The sequence below is a fragment of the Pristiophorus japonicus genome, chromosome 13, assembly GCF_044704955.1.
Source record: "Pristiophorus japonicus isolate sPriJap1 chromosome 13, sPriJap1.hap1, whole genome shotgun sequence".
NCBI lineage: Eukaryota > Metazoa > Chordata > Chondrichthyes > Pristiophoridae > Pristiophorus > Pristiophorus japonicus.
In genome coordinates this window covers 150,135,792-150,152,788 of record NC_091989.1, presented here as the reverse complement: position 1 = coordinate 150,152,788, position 16,997 = coordinate 150,135,792, and the positions used below count along the sequence as shown (strand labels likewise).

At 46.6% G+C, this 16,997-nt stretch overlaps 1 long non-coding RNA gene across 1 annotated transcript in view; it reads right to left on the bottom strand.

The window, feature by feature from the left end:
• The window catches only part of LOC139278314 (uncharacterized), a 151,853-nt gene that overhangs the window by 88,476 nt on the left and 46,380 nt on the right, over positions 1-16,997 (bottom strand). Inside the window, exon 2 of the long non-coding RNA XR_011596243.1 lies at positions 12,118-12,174. This is a non-coding gene — a long non-coding RNA (uncharacterized lncRNA). The remainder of the gene's footprint in view (positions 1-12,117; positions 12,175-16,997) is intronic.

Sequence of the window (16,997 nt, the reverse complement as noted above, 5' to 3'; positions counted from 1 at the left end):
ACAGATCAGCAGAGCCTTCAGAAATGCAACCAACCAATTTTAACACAGTCACATTTCAAGGTTTTTTGGCCATTTTTCTAAGAAAGGATTTCAAAAAAGTTACTTTTAACGTGGGATTTTTGAGCAAAGTATATTCTCAATTAGTTTACCACACATTTCTTGTGACACAAATCTAAATTGGGAACTGCCCTACTCCGGTGAAGTGCCTTGGGACGTTTTACTACATTAAAGGCACTATATAAATACAAGTTGTTGTTGAAATATCATTTGAAGCATTGTGAACTACCACTGTTCTTTGGTCACATACTTTCATTTCGCCTACACTGCATGGCATATTTTTCTTGAAGGTGGGAGTAGCAGCCAATGAACAGAAGATGCAGAGGCATTCCAGGCCGAGATTCTTCTCTGTTGTTAGGGGGTTTCTCAATAGAGTCAGAAGCTATGGAAGCAGAGGACAGTCTTATTCTAACCCAACCAATTGTTTATTCTCCGACAAATAATTTGGGTATTGTGGAATGCCAGCTTCCTGGTTAACCGCCTCTGATATGCATTTCATTTTTGGTCAGATACCACCAGGTGTTAATCGAGTGTAAACTCACTCTCCTCTTGAAGACTATGGGCTTGATAAAAAGTCTTGATGCTCAATGGGTAACATTCTGCTTTCAAGGAAATCGTATAATCCGGTGAAAGTTGTACATTCTATCCAACTGATGTCGGCTTTCCAAAGCAAAGATAGCAGTCATCACTTGCTTAATACATGTGCGTACTGCAGACTGCCTGATGTAGAAGATATCTACAGGGACAGCCTGGCTCCCCCGAAAGGGCGCAGCATTCTTTGTAGTTCTCATGGAAAAAATTAATGCTGATAATACAGCGCTATGGAACCATTCACGGGACACTCGGGAAATATCCTGATTTCCCATATGGCCAAGCTGCCCCCAGATATCTACTTACATTCCCCACTTAAGAAGCCTACAGGTTGCAGGACTCTTGTGTAACCAGGTCTTTATGTGACAGGCTCACACTATGGAAGGAGCTTCGACAGAAGACTTAAAATTGGACAGTGACTTCACATTTTCTGATTTGCTGCTTTGCCATGTGTGGCTTGAAAATAATGCATCTGGAAAACATTACTGAGCTAAACAAAACAAACAAAATTATCGAACAAAACTTAATGCAAAGATGTCAAATGAGTCAACAGATAACTCTTGTGCTCAACTACAAGTATTGTCATGATGAGTTAAACAAAAAACTTAGGTACCATAATTGCCTGCAATAAGAATTTGAAAATACTCGATCACATGTCATCTTGCACACAGGGAGTCATGACTGAATATAGCTGGCAGATAAAGTGGGGGTTACATAGGTGGGGGAGGAAGAAATTTGAACAAGATGTGCAGGCATATTTCAGGCCCCATTTTAAAGTCATATATTATGCCCTTATTTTTATATTTCCCTTCGGCCAGCTCGGAGCCAGTCTCAACAGCGACCCCAGAGTCCCGGCAGCCCAATCCTCATGTTATTTCTGGGTCTGTTGTAGAGTAAGGATGTGGTCTCCTGCATTGCCCTGGGGAGTCAGCAAGGCCCTGAGGGCGAGAGGTCGGAAAATTGGCAAGGCCCCAAGGTCAACGAGGCCCTGGAGGTCGGTGCAGGATCCTTTCGGCCTGGGGTATGTGCGAGCCGGAGCAGGGTCCTTTCGGCCCGGGATAGGTGTGAGCCGATGCAGGGTCCTTTCGGCCCGGGATAGGTGCGAGCCGGTGCGGGGTACTGTTCACCGGCTGAAGGGACTCCGGGAACCGTGTCTAACTGGCCGAAGGGACTCTGGGGCCGGTCCAGGACAAGAGGGCTGGCGGCGCCCATGGAGCAGTGCCAGGGAAGTAACCTGACTTACACTTTAAACTTTTAATCAATTTTTGATCAACTTTTAACCTATTTTTTTTTTTTAAACTTTTAATTAACCTTAGCAACTTTTTTTTAAACAATTTGAAAAAACTTTTAAACTTTTAAACAACTTGGAAACCTTGGAGAAACTTTTAATAACTTTGGAAAAGCTTTTTAAAACATCCCTCAGAACACCAGCGGACAGCTGACCTTCCTAATGCCTGCCCCCCAACCAAGCCTCTGGCCACCTACTATCAATGGCGCTACTCGGTGCCGAGCCTGCGGCTAACACCTCGCCAGAGGCATTTAGGCTTTTACAGCAGTGCCTGGTCTCCAGTTGTCTTGGACCCCCTTGCCACTGGACCAAGAGCTTGCTTAGCTAAGCCAGTGTGGTTGCCAGTGTGCAGCGGCCACCCCATGTTAAAAGAACCCACGCACAGGCATCTTCCACTTCGTCAACATGAAGTTCGGGACCTGGAACGTCAGGACCCTCATGGACAACTCCAACAGCAACAGGCCGGAACGCCGCACCGCTATAGTTGTCCGGGAACTTAGACGTTTTGACATCGACACCCTAAGCAGCGGGCAGGGGAAAGCCAGCTCAAGGAACAAGGTGAAGGTTACACCTTTTTCTGGAAAGGAAAACCAGAGGAAGAACGCCGCCTTCAGGGAGTCAGCATTGCCGTCAAAAATGAGCTGGGCGACCACCTCAAAGACTCCCCCTGTGGGGTTAACGCCTCATGACTCTTCGTCTTACCCTATCCCGGAACCAATGCGCCACAGTCATCAACGCGTACGCCCCAACATTCAATGCAACGGATGAGGCTAAAGAAGGTTTTTATTACAACCTCGAGACATCCCTGCGCCGCGTCCCCACGGGCGACAAATTGATCCTCCGAGGTGACTTTAATGCCAGGGTCGGCAAAGACACAGCCCTCTAGGCAGGTGTGATTGGCAGAGAGGGGGTAGGGAAAGCCAACTCCAGCGGTACCCTACTCCTGACAAAAAGTCTAGAACATGAACTCCTCATCACCAACACCCTGTTCTGCCAGAGGGACAAATACAAGTCATCATGGCAACACCCTCGCTCCAATCACTGGCACCTGCTCGACTATGTCATCGTCCCGAGCCAGGGATCGCAAGGATGTGCGCATCACCCGCGCCATGACAGGAGCCGACGACTGCTGGGCGCATCACCGCCTAATCTGATCCATCATCAACATTAACATAGCTGCAAAGCAGAGGGGACAGCAGAAGCAGTGCCGCAAAAGTCAATGCTGGGGCACTTAAAGACCCTGCTAAGAGAGCCCTATACAGCCAGTGCCTCACAGCTAATCTGGCGTGCCTTGATGACCCCGAGATGCTGAATACCCATAGTGCTTGGTCTGCCCTCCAGGCCTCTATAACCAGTACCTGTGAAGAGACACTTGGTCACTCAACCAGAAAACACCAGGACTGGTTTGATGAAAATGACCAGAAGATCCAAGAACTAATAGATCACAAGCGCAGAGCATTTCTGAGCCTCAGGCAACAACCAAACTCGGGAGCAGCAAAGCAAAGTTACAGACGGCTCAAGGCTGAGGTCCAACAAAAAACCCGGGACCTAAAGAGCAGGTGGTGAATGGAGAAAGGAGATACAATAACTGGCCAGCAGCCACGATATGCGAGGATTCTTCATTGCAGTCAAGGCCACCTACGGTCCAAACTCCCAAGACCCCACCCCACTCCTGGCCAAGAACGGGGAAACACTCATCAAGGACACCGAGGCAGTCAGGGTCCGCTGGAAGGAGCACTTCGAAGGTCTCCTCAATCGAAACTCTGCCTTTGACTCGAGTGTTCTCAACTCCATTCCGCAGCATGCGACCCACCACCACCACATCAGTGAAACTCCAACGTTGCACGAGGTAGGCAAAGCCATAAAACAGCTCAAGAATAATAAGGCTACAGGTGCGGATGGAATCCCTGCTGAGGCGCTAAAGTATGGCGGAGAGGCGCTGTCGGCGCGGATACATGACCTCATTTCTCTCATCTGTAGGGAGGAGAGCATGCCGGGAGATCTCAGCGATGCAGTGATCGTGCCCATCTTTAAATAAGAGGACAAGTCCGACTGCAGCAACTATAGGGGAATCTCCCTGCTATCAGCCACTGGGAAAGTTGTCGCTAGAGTTCTCCTCAACCGTCTTCTCCCTGTGGCCGAGAAGCTCATCCCGGAATCACAGTGCGGATTTCGTCCCCTACGGGGCACAACGGACATGATCTTTGCAGCGCGACCGTTGCAGGAAAAATGCAGGGAGCAGCGGCAGCCCTTATATATGGCCTTTTTCGATCTTACAAAGGCCTTTGACACTGTCAACCATGAGGGTCTATGGAGCGTCCTCCTCCATTTCGGATGCCCTCAAAAGTTTGTCAACATCCTTCGCCTGCTCCACGACGACATGCAGGCCGTGATCCTTACCAACGGATCCAATACAGACCCAATCCACATCCGGACCGGGGTCAAACAGGGCTGCGTCATCGCTCCAACCCTCTTCTCAATCTTCCTCGCTGCCATGCTCCACCTCACAGTCAACAAGCTCCCCGCTGGATTGGAACTAAACTACAGAACCAGTGGGAACTTGTTGAACCTATGCCGCCTCCAGGCCAGGTCCAAGATCACCCCAACCTCTGCCGTCGAGCTACAGTACGCGGACTACGCCTGCGTCTGCGCACATTCTAAGGCTGAACTCCAGGATATAGTCGATATATTCACCAAGGCATATGAAAGCATGGGCCTTACGCTTAACATCCGTAAGACAAAGGTCCTCCACCAGCCTGTCCTCGCCGCACAGCACTGCCCCCCAGTCATCAAGATTCACGGGCGGCCCTCGACAACGTGGACCATTTCCCATACCTCGGGAGCCTCATCAACAAAAGCAGACATTGATGCGGAGATTCAACATCACCTCCAGTGCGCCAATGCAGCCTTCGGTCGCCTGAGGAAAAGTGTGTTCAAAGACCAGGCCCTCAAATCTACCACCAGACTCATTGTCTACAGGGCTGTAGTAATACCCGCCCTCCTGTGTGGATCAGAGGCATGGACGATGTATAGAAGACACCTCAAGTCGCGCCTGTATGGATCAGAGGCATGGATGATGTATAGAAGTCACCTCAAGTCGCTGGAGATATATCACCAACGATGTCTCCACAAGATCCTGCAAATCCCCTAGGAGGACGCGCGTACCAACATTAGTGTCCTCGTCCAGGCTAACATCCCCAGCATTGAAGCACTGACCACACTAGATCAGCTTCGCTGGACAGACCACATGGTTCACATGCCAGACACGAGACTCCCTAAGCAAATACTTTATGCGGAACTCCTTCACGGCAAACGAGCCAACGGTGGGCAGCGGAAACGTTACAAGGACACCCTCAAAGCCTCTCTGGTAAAGTGCGACATCACCACTGACACTTGGGAGTCCCTGGCCGAAGAATGCCCTAGGTGGAGAAAGTGCATCCGGAAGGGCGTTGAGCTCTTCGAATCTGAACGCTGAGAGCATGAAGAGGTCAAGTGCAAGCAGCGGAAGGAGCGTGAAGCAAACCAATCCCACCTAACCCTTCCCTCAGCGAATGTCTGTCCCACCTGTGACAGAGTCCGTGGCTCTCGTATTGGACAGTTCAGCCACCAAAGAACTCACTTCAGGAATGGAAGTCTTCCTCGATTCCGAGGGGCTGCCTATGACGATGATGATTTTTATATTTCCATTGTAAACTTTACATCTATAATGGAACTATCAATATAAACATGACACACTTTAATTGCACACTCCTGCCAATGATGGTGCTGCATCACCTCTACTGGTAGGATGGGTTATTACAAGGCAAGTTTACATAAGCAGATTCCATTCTAAATTTGGACATTGGAATTTTTATGGAGCAAGTAGACCAAAAGTGCACGTACCCAAGAATTTTAATATATTAATTATACACAGATAGGGAAAAGATTTTAGTTCAAAGAATACAGACAGTTCTAAAAATCTATATTCAAGCAAAGTCATACAATCAGCATTTAAGAAGATGTAAGATTAGCAAAATTGAAGCCCCTGGGATAAAAGGGGCAGTAGCAGCATGGATAGAAAAATGGCTACAGGATAGAAAACAAAGAGTTGTGGTGAAGGCTGTTTTTCAGACTGGAGGGAGTTATACAATGGTGTTCTCCAGGGTTCAGTACGAGGACCACTGCTGTTTTTGATATACAATAATGACTTGGACTTGGGGGTTCAGGGCCTAAACTTGGAAGTGTTGTAAACAGTGAGGAAGATAGTAATAGACTTCAAGAAGACAGAAAGACTGGTGCAATGGTGGATGAAATTCAACGCAAAAATGTGTGAGGTGATATATTTTGGTAGGAAGAATGAAGAGACAAGCTAAATTATACAATTTTAAAGGGGGTGTAAGCACAGAGAGACCTGGGGATGTATGTGCACACATATTTGAAGGTGGCAGGATAGATTAACAAAGCAATTAATAAACCATATGGGATCCTGAGCTTTATAAATAGAGGTACAGAGTACAAAAAGGTTCAGCCCCAGTTGGAGCATTGTTTAAAATTCTGGGCACCACACTTTTAGGAAGGACATGAAGTCTTTGGAGAGGGTACGAAAGAGATTTACTAGAATGGTTCCAGGGATGAGGGATTACATTTACATGGATTGAATGGAGAAGCTGCTTGTTCTGTTTAGAGCAGAGAAGGCTAAGAGGAGATTTGATAGGTGTTTAAAAGCATGATAGAGTAAAACCATGATAGAGTAAATAAACAAATGGTTTTGAATGGCTGCAGGGTCGATAACCAGAGGGCATACATTTAAGGTGATTGGCCAAAGAACCAGAGGCGACACGAGGAAAAACCTTTTTACACAATGAGTAGTTAAGATTTGGAATGTACTGCCTGATAGGGTAGTGGAAACAGCTTCAATAGAAGCTTTTAAAATGGAATTTATGAAATACTTGGCAAACGACGCGGCTAGTTCTGGAGCACAAGTCTTCAGAACTACAACCTGGATGTTGTCGGAGGCTATAGTCCTTGTTGTATCCAGTTTCTTGCTATCACATGGAGTGAATCGAATTGGCTGAAGACTGGCTTCTGTGATGGTGGAGACCTCAGGAGGAGGCAGCGATGGATCATCCACTCGGCACTTCTGGCTGAAGATGGTTGAGAACCCTTCAGCCATCATTGAGGATAGGGGTGTTCATGGAGCCTCCTCCTCCTGTTAGTTGTTTAATTGTCCACCACCATTCATGACTGGATGTGGAAGGACTGCAGAGCTTTGATCTGATCCGTTGATTGTGGGATCGCTTAGCTTTGTCTGCAGCATGCTGTTTCCGCTGGTTACCATGTGTTGTAGCTTCACCAGGTTGGCTATTCATTTTTAGGTATGCCTGGTGCTGCTCCTGGCATGTTCTCCTACACTTCTCATTGAACCAGGGTTAGTCCTGGTAATGGTAGAATGAGGGATATGCCTTATCATAAGGTTACAGATTGTGGTGGAATACAATCATACTGCTGATGATGGCCCACAGTGCCTCATGGATGCCCAGTTTTGAGTTACTAGATCTATTCTAAATCTATCTCATTTAGCACGGTTGTAGTGCCACACAACTTCAGTGCGAAGACGGGACTTCGTCCCTGCAATGACTGTGTGGTTGTCACACCTACCAATACGGTTATGGACAGATGTATCTGCGACATGTAGATTGGAGAGAACGTGGTCATGTAAGTTTTCCCCTCGTGTTGGTTCTCTCATCACCTGCTGCAAACCCAGGCTGGCAGCTATATCCTTCAGGATTCAGCCAGCTTGATCGGTGCTACTGGGCCACTCAGCAAATTATTCACAGAAACAGAATCATAGAAATTTACAGCAAAGAAGGAGGACATTTGGCCAATCGTGGCTGTGCTGGCCAAAAAAAAGAGCTATCCAGCCTAATCCCACTCAAGCTTTTGGTCTGTAGCCTTGTAGGTTACAGCACTTCAAGTGCATATCCAAGTACTTTTTAAATGCGTTGAGGGTTTCTGCCTATTCACTTTATCTAGACCCCTCATAATTTTATACACCTCATTAAATCTCCCCTCAGCCTCCTCTGTTGCAAAGAAAACAATCCCAGCCTATCCAATCTTTCCTCATAACTAAAATTCTCCAGTCGTTGCAACATCCTCATAAATGCCCTCTGTACCCTTTCTAATACAAGCACATCTTTCCTATAATGTGGTAACCAGAATTGTTCGCAATTAAGCTGTGGCCTAATTAGTGTTTTATACAGTTCAAGCACAACCTCCGTTCTCTTATATTCAATGCCTTGTCTAATAAAGGAAAGTATCCCGTATGCCTTCTTAACCACCTTATCTACCTGTCCTATCTTCAGGGATCTGTGGACATGCACTCCAAGGTCTCTCTGTTCCTCTACATTTCTCAGTATGCTACTATTTATTGTGCATTCCCTTGCATTATTAGCCCTCCCCAAATGCGTTACCTCACACTGCTCCAGATTGAATGCCATTTGCGATTTTTCTGTTGACCTGACCAGTCCATTGATATCTTCCTGCAGTCTCCAGCTTTCTTCCTCACTGTCAACCACACGGCCAATTTCCATATTATCTGCAAGCTTCTTAATCATGCCTCTACATTGAAGTCTAAATCATTACATACCACAAAAAGCAAGGGGCCTCTAGTACTGAGCCCTGCAGAAGCCCACTGGAAACAGCCTTGAAGTCACAAAAACACGTGTCGACCATTACCCTTTGCTTCATGCCACTGACACAATTTTGGATCCAACTTGCCAATTTCCCTTGGATCCCATTGGCTTTTAATTTTCTAACCAATTTGCCATGTGGGACCTTGATGATGGACATTGAAGACCCCCACCCAAAGAACCTCAGTGCTTCTTCCAAGTGGTGTTCAACATGGAGGAGTACTGATTCATCAGTGGCAATCAGCAGAAGGTTTCCTTGCCCATGTTTGACCTGAAACCATGAGACTTCATGGTGTCCAGAGTCAATGTTGAGGACTCCCAGGGCCACTCCCTTCCATCTGTATACCACTGTGCCACCACCACTGGTGGGTATGTGGTGATGGAGGAATCTGGGACACTGGCTGAAAGGAATGATTCTGTGAGTATGACAATATCACTTGATTAGTCTGTGGCCCAAGTCTCCAGATGTTAGTGAGGAGGATTTTGCAGGGTTGACTGGGCTTGGTGTGCCTTTGTCATGTCCGGTGCTAGGGCGATGTTGGATGGTCCGTCTGGTTTTATTTTTAGCATACTACTTTGTTGCGGTTTGGAACAACTGTGTGGCTTGCTGGGCCATTTCAGAGGGCACTTAAGAGTGGGTCTGGCACCTCATATAGGCCAAACCAGGTAAGGATGGCAGATTTCCTTCCCTAAAGAACAGTAATGAATCGGATGGGTTTTTAACAACAATCCGGTAGTTTCATGGTCATTATTAGGGACACTAGCTTTTTATTCCAGATTTATTTAAGTAACTGAATTTAAATTCCCCAGTTGCTATGGTGGGATTTGAACTCTGGTTCATAAACCCAGTCCTCTCGATTACAAGTCCAGTAACATAACCACTGTGCTATCGCACCCATGTACTATTCTATACTTCGATGATTCTAAGGCGATCATGATCCCATCTCAATAATAGTTATACATATGCATTATTACAGGAAGTACAGAGAGACTGGCAGTGCAGCTTATGTGAAAAGGATTTCTCTGCATTATCAGAAAACAAAAAATCTGGATGCGATTGAACCCCACAGGCAGGAATTTCCTCCATTATCCCACCCCACATTTGGCAGAATAGCAGCAGAAATTACGTGAAAATGGAGTGATGAGGACTTCCCCACTACCTCCCAGCTCCAGTCTGGGTTTTCCTCCTCGCACTAACGTCAGGTCTGCAATTGCCGAGGTCTGAGACCCGACTTGAAACGTTAACTGTTTCTCTCATCAGATGCTGCCTGGCCTGGTGAGTGTTTCCAGCATTTTCTGATTTTGTTTAGGAAATGCATTATCTTGGAAAAGAACCGGGATGGGGTTCAAGGGGAATCTGCATTCCCCCCCGCCCCCGCCCCCGCACCCCCCCCCCCCCCCCGAGTCTGACGCAGGTTCCCAACGTATTGTAAAGCGACCAATTTAGCCATATGTAGTTGAATCTGAAGATCAATAAGTATTACCTATTTGAAGTAGGTAATTGCGGTTTGAGTCATTATTCTTCCTCAAAATAAGATTGATGTCTTGCTTCACTGTTTGGAGAGATTAAACATGCCCAGATTATTGTTAAATTGTGTCCCAAAAAAGGTACACGGTGCACTGTTAGTTATTTCAGTTTGGGTCCCAAAAAAAGTTGGCTGCGAACATATTAGGACTGCTTTTAGTAGATCCTATTTGAAAGCTAATACAGTAGCCATTCTCTGATTACTGAGCAAGGAAAACGAACAGTCATGCTAGCTTTGAGCAGGGAAAGCTTACAAATGGCCCATCCCTATACATGGCAATGTGGAAAATGCACAAATGCAGATCAGCAGATTCAAAAAAGCTGACAACTTACAAAGTGCCCCAAATATAGGTCAATGTCAGGCCTGTCACATGTCATTACACAAAGTGCGCACAGCCAAAATTCCATCACTTGTGGGATATTTCTCACCTTTCTTGCAAAGAAATTCTGGGCTGTGTAGATATTTATTGGTACTCTTTGTTGCCAGCTGAACTAAATTGTTGTAAAATTGTTCCTATTTCATGGTGATGGGTTTACTTTTCTCTTCCCTTCTACCCCCAGGTCACAGAGGTCTTTTCTTCTCCTAGGAGCACTTTACCGCTCTCCCCAGTTCTTGTTAGCATTACCTCCCTCTACTGCCCCCATTAATTTAACTGGCGCTCTCATCCCTGGATAAGGCAGTATATGACCTGGGAAAACTTGAGCATTTATTTGAAATATAATGCAATAGCGTTTTAAATAATACAGACTTCCCCAAATTATTGCTTTGTAAACGCTCAACTTTCCGCTGTACCCTCAACCAGGACCCCCTCCACCAGAAAGGCTGCTTACACAACCATGGTGATGGAGCTTTTCTCAGTATTGAGCTGACTGTGGGATACAGGCATCCTCGGAACATGGGGTGGAGACAGCAACGAGACATTTCAGGCATCTTGGGTGAGCGATGAGAGGAACTAGGAATGGTGAGGAATGCAGCATCAATCTGCAGTGGGAGATCCATGCCGACCCACTGACCACCCATTCTTCTCTTTCACCATTCTCTCCTGCCAATCCTTCCCACTCCCCCTCCACTTGCCTGTCTCCCACAGCCATCCCAACCCTAAGAAAACTCCAGCCACAATGCATTTGCCAACACTACCCCACAATCCACTCCTCAATACTGATACCTCCTCAAACCTCCCCACTGGCTCTTCCACACCCTCACAACCCCCACGCCACTGCTCCTAGATCCATGATCCGCTTCCAAACCATAGTAATACCCTCCGAACACGAACAATGCACAATCCCTACTGCTATTTGGAATATGTCCTCTTCCATTTCCTCTGTAACCTGGGCTTTCACGCAAATGGAGATAAAATTAACAGTCATCAAGATCCTGCAAACAAAAGAGTTATGAAACCCATGCACACTTATCCAGGAAAATAAAAGTCTTGAAATTTTGTTTTGAAATAAAGGTGAGATATTCTAACAAAAATGCAATTTGACTTACCAAATCACCGTAAAATGAATCGCCTAATATTATACTTTAGATGGGATAAAGCAACATATGCTCCAACTCACCATGACCATCACCATGATGATCTACTAGTGTATAAAAGGAATGGAGGTTTCAATGGAAGAACACAATTTTCCAAAAATAAATATTTTGCGCCTAAAAACTATATAAACGTAGCTAGAAATTGCAAAGTACTCGCAAGCTGCCCTGTATTATGAAGTGCAGATTTTCAGAGCTAACTCACTGGAATGCATCCTAGAATAAGCGTATCATATATGCGTGCCTCCCTGGTAGCGGTCTTGATAATAGCGCCATGCCAATATGATTTTAACATAAGGCCGAAGATTAAAAATGTTCTCAGCACTAACAAAAAGATAAATATACTGCATACTTGACTGTTTGCAAGTATTTTAATAAAAAATTTAATACATTTAGTTTTATGTCACAGAGAAACCATTTGAAAACCTGAAATTGCGAGCAAGAATTCAAGTACCTTTCAAAGATCTCCTTTCCATCTCTTCACTGTCACATCAAATGTCTCGTTCATTTTCTGAAAACAAAGCAGTCCACCATTATTGATATGAAATCAATACACATTTCCATTGAAAATAAGACTTTAACGCATTGTTCAAAAATGAAGGAGATGTACAATACTAACTCCAATTCATAAGAGGGGAAAAGTAACAGGTTACAACACCTCTGAACAACTGAAAGAAGAATCACAGTAAAAAGGCATCATTTGCACTGTTTATCACTTGATTTTTGTACTTGTAGCGAGATAACATCTCTGAGGAACATGTTTTCCGACACTTTTGACAGCAATGAAGAACAGGCACACCTCCAGCTCAGGTATGACTTTTACAACGGGCCAGAATGTGTGGTGGGTATTGTTGTGTATGGAGAAAGAGTCAGACTGAACACTGTGAGCTCAAAGTAAAGTGAGACCGTAGTCTTTTATTGCAGGTCTCCAGTGTGAAGCCTCCTTAAATACCTGTGCTCCCAAGGGATTATGGGATCCCTTGGGACTCCAGGGGATGAGCCCTCTGGTGGCTGTACAGAGTAAATACAAGTATACATATATAACAACACACCCCCCACCAAAGTCAACAGTGTAACTATTTATAATGTGAGTCGATCTGGGACCCTTCTTGGCCTGGTTGATCATCTTGGTGTGAAAGCTGGTGTTGTTGAATCATTTATTGGGCCCTCGCTGGGCTGCTGTGCAGCTGGACTTGTTGGGCTGCCTGGTGTGTTGGGTTCTGCTGGGCTGCTGTGGATGTTAGGTTCTGCTTCGTGGTCAACTGTGGTGCCGGTTGCCACTGGTGTGTATGTTAGGGGATCAAAAAAGCTAGGGTCCAGGTGGGTTGCTCAGGATAGTCCGTGAATCTGAGTTTGATTTGGTCCAAGTGTTTCCAGTGAATTAGTCCATTTGAAAGTTTGACCTGAAACACCCTGCTCCACTCTTTGGCCACGACAGTGCCGGGAAGCCACTTGGGACCTTGTCGATAATTTAATACAAATACAGGATCATTGATTTCAATCTCGTGTGACATATTTGCGCTATCATGGTATGCACTTTGTTGAAGCTGCCTGTTCTCTACTTGTTCATGTAGATCAGGGTGAACTAACGAGAGCCTTGTCTTAAGTGCTCTCTTCATGAGCAGTTCAGTGGGTGGGGTCCCAGTGAGCGAGTGGGGTCTCGTGTGGTAGCTAAGCAGGACTCGGGATAGGCGAGTCTGCAGTGAGCTGTCAGTTACTCTCTTCAAGCCTTGTTTGATGCTTTGCAGTGCTCTCTCTGCCTGACCATTCGACGCTGATTTAAACGGGGCAGATGTGACATGTTTGATCCCATTACGGGTCATGAATTCTTTGAACTCAGCACTGGTAAAATATTGCCCGTTGTCGCTCACCAGGACATCGGGTAGGCCGTGTGTGGCAAATATGGCCCGCAGGCTTTCAGTAGTGACAGCGGACGTGCTAGCCGACATTATCTCACATTCGATCCACTTGGAGTACGCATCTACAACCACAAGGAACATTTTCCCCAAGAACGGGCCCGTGTATCCTGGACCGCGGTTTGAGGGCCAAGACCATAAACTTAACGGCGCCTCCCTGGGTACATTGCTTAACTACGAGCATGTATTACATCTGTGAATGCAGGACTCTAAGTCCGCATCGATATCGAGCCACCACACGTGGGATCTGTCTATCGCTTTCATCATTACGATGCCTGGGTGGGTACTGTGGAGGTCATTGATGAAGGTGTCTCTGCCCTTCTTGGGGACCACTACTCGATTGCCCCACAGAAGGCAGTCTGCCTGTATAAACATTTCATCTTTGCGCCGCTGGAACGGCTTTATCTCTTCCTGCATTTCCACTGGGACACTGGACCAATTCTCGTGAATCACACAGCTTTTGATGAGAGATAACGGGTCCTGGCTCGTCCGGGCAGTGACGGGTGACTGTTCACTCTCAAATGCTTCCATAACCATGGCTAAATCTGTGGGCTGCACCATTTCCACACCCGTAGTGGGCAATGGAAACCTACTGAGAGCATCGCGCAGTTTTCTGTGCCTGGAATGTGGTGGATGGCATAGTTGTATGTGGACAACATGAGCGCCCATCTCTGGATGCGGGCTGATGCATTGATATTTATCCCCTTACTCTCGGAAAACAGGGATATAAGTGGTTTATGGTCAGTTTCCAATTCGAATTTTAGCCCAAACAGGTATTGATGCATTTTCTTTACCCCATAGACACACGTTAATGCTTCTTTCTCAATCTGTAGGCTCTCTCAGTCTTAGACAGACTCCTGGATGCATAAGCAACCGGTTGAAGTTTCCCGAAATCATTAGCTTGTTGCAATACACCACCCGACGCCATATGACGACGCATCACATGCAAGTACCAAACGCTTACATGGATCATACAACACAAGCAATTTCTTTGAGCATAACAATTTTCTCGCTTTGACAAAGGCATTTTCTTGGCTTTTGCCCCAAACCCATTCGTCCCCTTTTCATAGTAAGACACACAGTGGTTCTAACAGTGTGCTGAGATACCCGGTAAGAAGTTACCAAAGTAGTTCAAAAGTCCCAGAAACGACCGCAGCTCCATCACCTTCTGTGGCATCGGTGCGTTCTCGATTGCCTCCGTTTTCGCGTTGGTGGGCCTGATGCCGTCCGCTACAATCCTCCTTCCCAGGAACTCCACTTCAGTCGCCAGGAAAACATACTTCGAGTGTTTTAACCTGAACCCCACACAGTTGAGTCGACTAAGAACCTCCTCCAAGTTCTGCAGAGGCTCGACTGTGTTCTGACCTGTGACCAAGATGTCATCCTGGAAGACCACGGTGTGCGGGACCGACTTCAGTAAGCTTTCCATGTTTCTCTGGAATATTGCCGTCACCGAATTCCAAACAGGCATCTGTTATAAACAAAAAGACCTTTGTGCGTGTTGATGCAGGTGAGGGCCTTCGATAATTCCTCCAGTTCCTGCTTCATGTAGGCTGAAGTCAGATCCAGCTTCGTGAACGTCTTTCCTCCCGCCAGCGTTGCAAAAAGGTCGTCGGCTTTTGGTAGTGGGTATTGGTCCTGCAGGGAGAAACGATTGATAGTTACTTTGTAATCGCCACAAATTCTGACGGTGCCGTCTCCCTTGAGGACTGGGACGAGAGGACTGGCCCACTCGTTGAACTCGATCGGGGAAATGATGCCCTCTCTTTGTAGCCGGTCTAGCTCCATCTCTATCTTTTCTCTCATCATGTATGGTACTGCTCTCGCCTTGTGATGGATGGGTCCCGCCCCCGGAATTAGGTGGATCTGCACTTTTGCTCCTTGGAATTTCCCGATGCCTGGTTCGAACAGCGAAAGAAATTTGTTTTAGACCTGGGCACACGAAATGTCGTCAGCGGGCGATAGCGCTCGGACGTCGTCCCAGTTCCAGCGTATCTTTCCCAGCCAGCTCCTGCCGAGCAGCGAGGGACCATCGCCCGGTACCACCCAGAGTGGTAGTTTGTGCACCGCTCCATCGTAGGAGACCTTTACGGTAGCACTGCCGATTAAAGGATTCAGTTCTTTCGTGTAAGTTCTTCGTTTCGTGCAAACTGGAGTTAAGACTGGTCTTGAGGTCTTGTTGCACCACAACTTTTCGAAAGTCTTTTTGCCCATGATGGACTGGCTCGCGTCCGTGTCCGTGTCCAGCTCCATTGACACCGGGAGTCCATTTGGTTCAACATTCAGCATTATTGGGGGACAATTCGTGGTGAATGTGTGCACCCCATGTACCTCTGCCTCCTCGATCTGAGGTTCTGGTTCATCATGATCCTTTGTGGATCTGTCCTCCTCTGCAACATGGTGGTTTTCAGGTTTAACAGGCTTTGCAGCTTGTCTACAGACTCGTTGGAGGTGTCTCATTGTTCCACAGCCCTTGCAAACGTATCCTTTGAATCGGCATGGATGGAAACGATGATCACCCGCGCATCGCCAACAAGGTGTTAATGGCCTTGCATTCATCACCCTTGATGGTGGACTCCGAGACATCTGAGGACGTGTAACTGTAGGTATGTGTACGTTACGATTCAAAAACAACATCACTTTGTTCACAGTACCTGTAGCAGCACTTGTATGCTGAGATGTTTGCTTAGTATTGTCACTGGTGGCAATGAACGCCTGGGCTATCGCTTTGGCCATACTCAAGGTTGGGGTCGCTACAGTCAAAAGTTTGCGAAGTGTGGTTTCGTGGCCAATGCCAAGTACAAAAAAGTCTCTGAGCATGTGCTCCAAATGTTATTCAAATTTGCAATGTCCTGTAAGGCGTTTTAGCTTGGCAATATAACTCGCCACTTCCTGGCCTTCAGATCTGTTGTAGGTGTAGAACCAATACCTCGCCATCAGAACGCTTTCCTTCGGGTTCAAATGCTCTCGGACCAGTATGCACAAATCATCGTACGATTTCTCCGTGGGTTTTGCTGGAGTAAGCAGATTTTTCATGAGGCCATACGTTGGTGCCCCACAGACGGTGAGGAGGATCGCCCTTCGTTTGGCAGCGCTCTCTTCCCCATCTAGCTCGTTGGCCACCTAGTATTGGTCGAGTCGCTCCACAAAAGTTTCCCAATCATCTCCCTCTGAGAATTTCTCCAGGATGCCCACTGTTCTCTATCTGTATTTCGTCGCCAGTTGTTGTGTATGGAGAAAGAGTCAGACTGAACACTAAGAGCTCAAAGTAAAGTGTGATCTTAGTGTTTTATGGCAGGTCTCCAGAGTGCCTCTCCAACCTGTGAAGCCTCCTTAAATACCTGTACTCCCAAGGGATTATGGGATCCCTTGGGACTCCAAGGGATGAGCCCTCTGGTGGCTGTACAGACTAAATATA